At 35.4% G+C, this 9,428-nt stretch overlaps 1 long non-coding RNA gene across 1 annotated transcript; it reads right to left on the bottom strand.

Moving 5' to 3' along the window:
* Positions 1 to 489: 489 nt before the first annotated feature.
* Positions 490 to 3,260, bottom strand: LOC141621634 (uncharacterized). Its single transcript, XR_012532520.1, has 5 exons — positions 3,143 to 3,260; positions 2,469 to 2,578; positions 2,306 to 2,369; positions 926 to 1,050; positions 490 to 813 (listed from the first exon to the last, which is right to left on the bottom strand). It is a non-coding gene; the product is annotated as an uncharacterized LOC141621634 (long non-coding RNA).
* Between the last annotated feature and the right edge of the window lie 6,168 nt (positions 3,261 to 9,428).

Raw genomic sequence — 9,428 nt, 5'->3', positions numbered from 1 at the left:
AGTACTGCAGAAGAAAAAAAAAAAAAGAGAAAATTCGAAAAATCACATGTTGCAATTGTTATGAGTTGGTGATTTTATACTCCCATGTATTATTTCTAATTGTTGGGGAGTTTACTTGTCACTACTACAAAAACGGACAAAGAGAACGGTCTAAAACCGTCCTTAATGCTTAAATCAACCGTCCTAAAATGAGCCGTCCTCGTTGCCTAAGAGGACGGTTGGTGGAAAGTCAAACCGTCTTCTTTTGCAGAAAATAAGAGGACGGTTGTGGTATTGAACCGTCTTCTTTTTATAATCTAAGAGGACGATTACATGTCTAAACCGTCTTGTTTTGAAACCATGACGCGCCTAATTTTTCTGCATTTTCATCACGCTTCATTAAGGAACCGTCATCATGTTTTTTACCTGCTTTGAAACCAATATAGCGCGTAATTAATGAATATTTCTGGCACGATTTTGGCACGAGTCCGTGCAATTTCATCACTAGATTTGTTAAAAAATAAAAACCGTCTCTTTATGTCGTATACATTAGCAGCCGTATATCTCAAATATATCCTGTTACATTGCTGAAATTCCCGCAAATTTTACATTACAAACTAAATCCAACCAAACAAAATGGAACAAATTTCAGCTAGCAAAATACATACTACAAATACATTAATCGTTTAACACAAGCACTAACACGAGCCGGGTATTTGGGAACTCCTCAAACTTGACCAAGATGTCCGGCCTTGTTAAGTGCCTTAGCGAGTGTTCTTCCCGTCCTTTGGGAACAAACACACCCGCCTTCTTCATGTCCTTGTTTAGTGCTTCCTACACCATTAATACCAAATAAAATAGTTGTATACAATATTATCTTGCCTACACATAATAATTTCTAGATTTCAAATAACAACTGAATTGTCAATTTGTCATCATAACTTACAATTTTCAAAGTGACTTCCTTAACATAATCGTCATATCTCCATTCTCTCACTTGTGAGCCCTTAGCAAAGTTAAATATCTATCAACTTTCTCCAATGGACGCTCCTTTGCGACATAGTCCGCTTTCTAAGACAATCATTTAACATAAGTTAGCTAAAGTATCAAATAACCGTGAATGCAAAAGACTTAAACAATCCAAAAACAACTTATATATAACTTAAGTTAGCTCAAATATTTATACTCCGTATCAAATATTTAAAACTTTTATCAAGCAAAGCACTTAAACAAGTAAAAGATAACTTACAACTTTCCTCTCAATTCCTCGATATTCTCCTAGAGAACCATAGTATTTTGTTTTCTTCTAGGCCGCAATCTTCTTGTTTTTCTCAATAATTATCTATAATAGTAATTTTCAACCTAAAACATCGTCTTATGTTATATAATCATCAATTTGCAAACTCAAAAACAGCAGTTTATAACACAAAAAAATGTCTAACAACATAGAACCATTTACCTATAGCCTTTAAACATCAATTTACATTGCAAAAAACCTGATTGGCATCAATTTGCAGCCTTTAAACATCATTTCACATCACAAAAGGGCGTCGACAAAGATCAAAACAGTCCATGAAAGGGTGGAACTTGTGGTACGTTGAAATGTAGTGGCTTTTCCTTAATCTCGATATAGAGGCTGATGATTGAGTTGAGGCTGGGAGTGCTAAGTTAATTACTAGGAGAATGGTAGTGTACTTATATATGTATATCCATCAATAAAAATGTCTTCGGCCAAGCCATATATTAAGTATTAGTAGCTGTACTAGATGGTGAACATGGCAGTCGTTATAACAGTCGTTATAGCTGATATCAACGAGAAAGGTTTCACATTGTTAAACATCTTACAGAATGTAGTATTTGTGCATTTGATTAGATGAACTTAACTACACTGTAGCATGGTTTGGTGTTTGATATGGTTCATGAAAGTGTGGTTCAGTGTACTGGCCGAATTCAGAACATAGAAATGAAGAAGGTTAATAAAATGAACTTAAACATTTTATAAACTAGGAAGTTTTCACATTGTTACACATAGAATGACACTGATGAGTTTACTATCCTAATCATGAACCACACAATTGTGGCTCAGTAGTACAAGATGTGGCGCTTTTAGTACAGTTTACAAGATGCACTTTAGCTGACGGTATAACAATGGAGAGTAGTGCCTGTGAATGAGTAATTTATAAGTTTACTATACATGAAGTAGAGAGTAAATCTCATCTCAGACTGGTACCCAATATTCCGAAATAACTGGCTATCGAATTCCTGAAATTCCACAGATTCACTTATAATTATAATGGATTTACAAAGCAAAGAACAAGTTGGTTACCAGTTATCCTTTAAGCCATTTATCTTTGGTATAAGGGCAACAACTTTGTGTTATAGCAACCTTCCTTTTGACGTATTATGAAAGTTGATATGAAGTCAAGGCAAGCCAAAATTAATATCAACAAAAAAGCAATACAAGCAAACTAAGTGATGCATATACTAACCATCTGTGGTTGGCACGATCCTCGAATGCTGCATCAAGCAATAACCATTTGGCTTCAATCATACTTGCTTCACCCCATAATACCTGCACTTTGGTTTGTTCATCCGGATTCTGGAGAACAAAGAAAGGTCAGCAAATACACGATAAAAGCTCCGGTTCAAAAGCAAGTCGGCCATAAAACAAAGGCGTGCGAGTCATCGATTCATCAAACACAAACCCGGGTTGTCAGTATGAATTTTCGAACTTTACCAGATATACATACATCTAATTGGGTTAAATGCTCCAATAGTGGAACACTATTCCTCAATTGCTGTTTTTTTAAATCCTCTAATTAGCATAATTCTTAGCTTTAAAATAGAATACCCATATGTTGAAAGCAACTACCAGTAAGTTAAAATTTCATTTAACATCATAGTTGCATTTTTGCTTAGCATTGTACTCATAGTTGATAGCTGAGACTAGTTCAGGACCTCAAGTAATAGACATTCAATACAAAAAGTGTATGTGAATGGGGTGACTGGGGGTAAGTAGGTAGATATAACGATGGCTACCAGTAACTTCAATTAGTAACTCCCATCAGTATTATAAAGATACTAGGCGTGAAGAGGAGCAAGTAGCGAAGTATTAATACACACTAATCATAAAATAAAACGGATCGAAAAGTAAAATACATACCAGAATCTAGGGCGATGATGAAGGAGAGTGCGGTGGTGACAAGAGACGATTGTGCTTATTATGTCTAGGGTTTGCTCGATTTTATAAGAGAACTGCAAACACGAGTTGAGTGTTTTTAATTTTGTCAAAAATAAAGATGACGGTTCATTGACATAACCGTCTTGGATATGAGTAAGAGGACGTTTAAATTGACCAACCGTCCTTATTGATTTTTTAAAGAGGACGGTTCTTTTTATTAACCGTATTACACATGTGATCATTGAAGGCGCCAAAATTATTTGGTTGATGTAAGACGGGTTCGTTCCCAACCGTACTCTAAGTGGCGTCCTCTTAACCTAATATTGTAGTAGTGTGTTGTTGGGTTGTGAGTTTAATGCTAGTTATAGCACTGTTTCATCGATTTAATCTTGAGCAAGAAGTTAGATGTTGTTATTAATTTGGTTCCCTTAGTTACTAGCTTGGCTTTTAACTTTGTTTTTATCCAAATTTATTTTAGCCCCTTCTTACCCATACCTCACATATCCAAAATTGCCTCGGCATGTGTCATGGTCTTTTATGGTTGGAATGCATATGTACGGTTGTAAAGATTATTTTCATATTAGATTGCAGGCATGTTCTTATAGGTCTTATGTAGGTGAGTGTCACTACAAAATGAATTCTTTCTATCTTTTACATATATTCACATGTACTTATGTGTGATATGAGCGACCCGTGAGAGTCCGAATTGATAAGTCTCTATAGTTGACGGTTCAGCAGTTTTTGACGACTTCATAATTCGTTTGCATGATTCATATTGCTAATTGATTGTTGATTTCTAGCATTAAATTGGTTTAGGCTATTCGGTTTGCATTTCGCTCTGAGATTGAACTCGTTCCATTAGGTTTTAGGATCGAGTCTAGTTCTTGCTTGGGGACAAGCAAGGGTTTGGTTTGGGGAAGTTTGATGCGTGTCCTAAATATGTTATTTTACACCCTATTTTACACGCATTTCAGAGCTCAAATATGTAGTTTATGCTACTATTTTCCCATTTCCGTCTACTTTTGTGTTTTTTGTATAATATTGCATAAATGAGAAGAATTCAGCGGAAATCAAGCTGAATCCGTCCCCGAGTACTTGGCATATTATTTGACATAAAGTATTTACTCGGGAAGCGAACTTGGTGCGCGTATCGAGGCCCGAAAGACGAATTTACGAAGCTTTTGGAGCAACTACCTGATGAAGCAGTCGATAGACTGGTGTTTTCAGTCGATCGACCAGTGCGCGATTCCTTAATGAGATCAGAAGTTACTGTTCAGCGATACTCAGTCGATCGACTGGCCTCAGTGGTCGATCGACCACTCCACGAGTTGATGCGGAAATTAAAAGGACGAGAATTAGGAAGCCCATTGTAATTAGGTTAAGAGGATTAGGTTACGTGATAATTCCTATATAACGTAACTCTTCCTCAGCATCTATCAGGGAGTTTTCATCATTGAGTTCTTAACATACAATTCAGTATTCATTAGTTTAGTTTAGTTTTCGTCAATAAAATTTACTTTTGGCATTAAGCTTTGGTCATTTCCTCTTCAGTTCTTCGCACGTTATTCTTCTGTTTCTTTGTTCAATTTCATTGCTTTAATTCTTCAGTAGTTTAGAATTGCTAGATAGGATCCCAAAGCCAAATTATCGTTTCATGTTAATTATTTGTTTAGTTAATTCAATTATGAAATCATCTGCTTTGTTTATCAATTTTACTGTTATTATTATCACCAATATGTCTAGCTAAATACCCTGTGCTAAGATGTAGGGGAACTGTAGTGTAGGCGGCATAAAATAGGAAGACCTAAATCGCGCCATGGTCGATCGACCGCCTACCCTGGTCGATCGACTGGCTCACGTGAGAATACCTTCGGCTTAATTAATTTAATTGCCATATTTGACGAATCGAGTGCACGCGACTAGTTGAATGCTTAGGAATTGACCGACCCGATAAGATCGAAAGATAGGGGAGGGAAATAGACTACTTGATTATTTCGGACTTACCTAGTGTACTGCCGCTGAAATTACAGTGAACCGACCATCTTAGCACCCTTTTAATATTTGATTTCATCCAGTTTCTTTTAGCATTCATTTATTTGCCTTAGTTTAGTTCTAATTTGATTACCTTTAGTTATAGAACTATTCAAAACAAACACCCACGCATTTGTTACTTTAAGACTAAAATCGGACAACTATTATTTGCATCGCCTCTCTGTGGTTCGACCCTGACTGCCGCTATCTATAGTAGTAGTTTGGAAATTATAAATTTATCTTTGGTACTCTACGACGGTATCACGGTCCTCATATGAGTGGACCAATGATGGCAAAGAAAATCATGCGTCTAGGCTACTACTGGACGACAATGGAAACAGACTACATCAATTACGTAAGATATTTCCACAATTGCCAGATCTTCAAAAATGTCTAACATGTCCCACCATCTCTACTATACACAATGACATCTCCTTGGCCATTTTCTACTAGGGGAATCGACATCATCGGGAAAATCACTCCAGCTGGAACGGGAGGAAATTGTTTCATTTTGGTGGCCATCGATTACTTCACAAAATGGGTAGAAGCAGTGTCCTATAGCACTCTAATGTCCAAACATGTGGCTAAGTTCATACAAGCCAACATTGTAATACCCCGTAATTTGGTGGAATTTATATTTACGATTATTAGCATTCTTAATAATTAATTACGACATTTATAATTTATAATAATGAATATAATAAAATAATGAATGGGTCGGGATTTGTTAATTGGGTCGTGTTCTAGTTACTCGTGTAGCCTAATAAAGATAATAATAGAATATGTAATTGTATAATATTAATAATATGGTACATTACATTTTTCCTAATTAATTCCTTATAGACATAACCTACCTATATAAATAGATGAGAACATACAACTATTGTAACACCCCCATTTATCCAAGAGCTTTAACTAGGCATTCCTAGATAACTGAGGCTGTTACCATCACAGTTCCCCAGGGTAAATGATACAAGATTGAATATCCAAAGTAGTCTAGCAATAATTTAAGTGTCTAATGGTTTTATTACATCACGCGAAGTACAACTGAAATGAAATAGATAAATAATACAGTCTCGCAGCGAAAATAAAAATAGATAAGTCTTATAGTAAAATCGAGTGCCAAACTAAGTGAGCTAGACCCTAAGTCTGTCCACGCCAACGCAGAGTCCTCACGCCCCAGCTCCCCTTATTCTGCGAGTCTCATATACCTGTAAATAATTACTCTGCTCCGAAATTAATCGAAAATTATTAATTGGATCGACATAGGCCACCATCAATTAAAGCAGGTGATAATTTTAGTTCTCATAAAGAACACACGATCAGCTAATGGCCAAAATAAACAATAACCAACGACAACTATCAACAATAACACTTAAGCAATACGGAGCTCAAATCCCTAAACTCCCACCCCGTCGTTCCCTAGGCCGGAGTATACACAACACGCCACCTCAGGGCCTAAGCCTGAGGCACACCAACATCAGCGACTGTCTGTTAGGTTCATATACCTATTATTATAGGCAATTCTATTGGTGAACTAATTAACACTTTAACTTTAGTCATTTAAGATCTAGTGCATGCATAACAAAAAAGAAGAGATAAAGAAGAAAACAATGTTCCTTACATTGTAAATGGTTCGGAATTTTGGGCACAAATAAGGACACCTTCCTTATTTATTCTTGAGCTTAAAGATTATGGATGATCCTCCAAAACAAATCTCAAGTGTAGAGATTCTCCTCTTGTTGCACCCAAAACAAAACCCTTAATACTAATATATTAATTAACTAGATTAATATAGTAGTTTTCCTTAAAGATTCTAATAATATTTGTATTACAACTCTAGTAATAATATAATGTGTTATTAGAATTTGGTTGAACAATTTGAGATCTAAACTAATTTTAGAGATGTGTGAGAATGATCATATAAGAATGTTAATATTTCATTAGAGGAAAAATGATAACACCTTTCTCATTATATGGAGGAGGTGTCGGTTTGGGGAAGTGAAGAAGGCCAATGCATGGCCTTCACCTTTTGCTTTTTTTCTTCTCAAAATTATAGGTATGCAAGGCTAGTTTTTAGGTAATGATTGTGTCTAATTTTAACAATTAAAATAAAACACCCACTAACCCCAAAACCCTCCAATTTCTCGGTCCACCCATAAAATGGACATCCATTTTATGTTTGTCAATTTGTCATTTGTAATATGGTCATACAATATGTAACATGTAGCATGTAACATGTCATTAATCAATTTAATGCATATTTAACAATTAAATATCATTATATAAATTAATTAAATCATAAATAACAAATTGTCTAGTAATTCACAATTACATGGCATAAAACGGGTCATGTTAATATAATTCACAATATTTTGTAATTATAATTAACCATTCATTCTTATCTCCATTGTTTCATAAACAATAATAAAATTTTAGTAATACTAACATTTTAATTACTAAAATGAATCTTATTTAATCGAATTAAAATAAGATATAAACATTCTCACTCACAAAAGAAATTGTTCAATTTTAAGGAGTTAATTAACTTGTATCGATATACAATTAATTAACTTATCTATTAAGGGAATTGTCCTATAGGTGTAACCTTAAGGGATCAACTGATCACCACCGTCAAACGACAGTAATGTCAAACTCTAGTTAGCCAATCATTACCGATTAATGTGGATCAGTTGACTATATAATTGAATCATCCCTTGCGTATTCTTATCATGAGATTTAAACATGTGATCGCACTATTGTTGAGGACACTTAAACAATCTCCCACTTGTCCGAGACAAGTGTGTGTCGCCAATTCTCTTGTCCTATTACAATCTCCCACTCAATGCAAGGTGTCTTGCAGGGCGTACTTCCATTTGATCATATCTTGAGTGGTTTCCTCGATCTGGAGAGCAACTGTTTGACCGCAATAATCTACCGTAGATACCTTCCGAGCTTGGCCAAGCATTTTTAGTTCACTACTCCTCGAGTGGCCCTAAGATTTCAAACAACCCGGACAAAGAGGTGGGCAATTCCTATCACACTATTCCCTTTGTATAGCCACAGTTCATCATGACCAAAAATATACTCCTTTGACTTCAGTTACGACAATCGTAGAGTATAAATCAAAGCCAATCAGAGTGTCCTATACAGTCTGTCCATGTGATCGACTAGTCATCCCATATGATCCTATGGCAATTGAACTTGCCATCAATCGCATCACATTCTAGTCACTTCGAGACGTCACCTCATATAAGCAACTAGGGGCCAATACTATGTTAATCCAGTTCACTTTAATAGGGTTCAACATTTTCCTTACAACCTATTTAGATATAGCAAAGTGATAAAAGAGTTTTTTAATAAAACTCAAACGCTGAATGCATTATCACATATGTAAGATTGATACCATATCAATTACTACGTAATCTATAAGACATACTTAATATTGTATATAACTATACATCTCAACTCAATTGAAATGGCATGACTTATCATGCTTAGCCAGTGAAAAGGCCTTGGTTAGCAAATTTTAGCAACACTTTGCACTTTCCCTAACCTTACTATATACTATTTCCCATTCTTGTGTATAATCTTGTGTTATAAGAACTTCTTTGAGTACGTGTCTAGATCCAATCTGGACATAGGCTCTCTTGCCTTTGAATAACTCCCACTGTCCTCACAGTGTGGAGGGATAGGACCTTCGGTTATTGGAACGAACTACCATAGTTTCTCCAATTCATAAAACCGAATCCTTATATGACCCCTTCCTTCTTGCATATCCCATTATTGCAAGTGTAATTAATTTCCATTGTTTATATCTCATTGTTCTACTACCTAGGGCATTTCTAGCAGATATCCTCCTTAAATAATATAGCCAAGATGGTTCTCTAACCATCTTTGTGTGATTAGAATATGGTTATCGTGTAACACCTTGCACATAAATCCATATCATTTCTAATCACTTTAGCTTCATCTCTTTAATGCTTCATGAGTACTAACCAATGAACTATATGGCTATATAGAGACTTCTCTCAAGGATTCGATTTATAACTTCTCGTCATACTCCAAGTATATGAAGTTTAAGAATGGTGATAAATCTTGGCGTAATGAATTAATCCCGCAGCAGAAGCAAAGTGGATTACATTTCTACATGTTCAACACCTTTGAACTTGTCTAGACTCTTATCAACATAAGAATATTCATTTAATGCTAATATCCTCTTAGGACTATCTTTATA

Source organism: Silene latifolia, chromosome X (genome assembly GCF_048544455.1).
Source record: "Silene latifolia isolate original U9 population chromosome X, ASM4854445v1, whole genome shotgun sequence".
NCBI lineage: Eukaryota > Viridiplantae > Streptophyta > Magnoliopsida > Caryophyllales > Caryophyllaceae > Silene > Silene latifolia.
The sequence above is the reverse complement of the archived record's forward strand: the minus strand, read 5'-3'. Positions and strand labels throughout refer to the sequence as shown.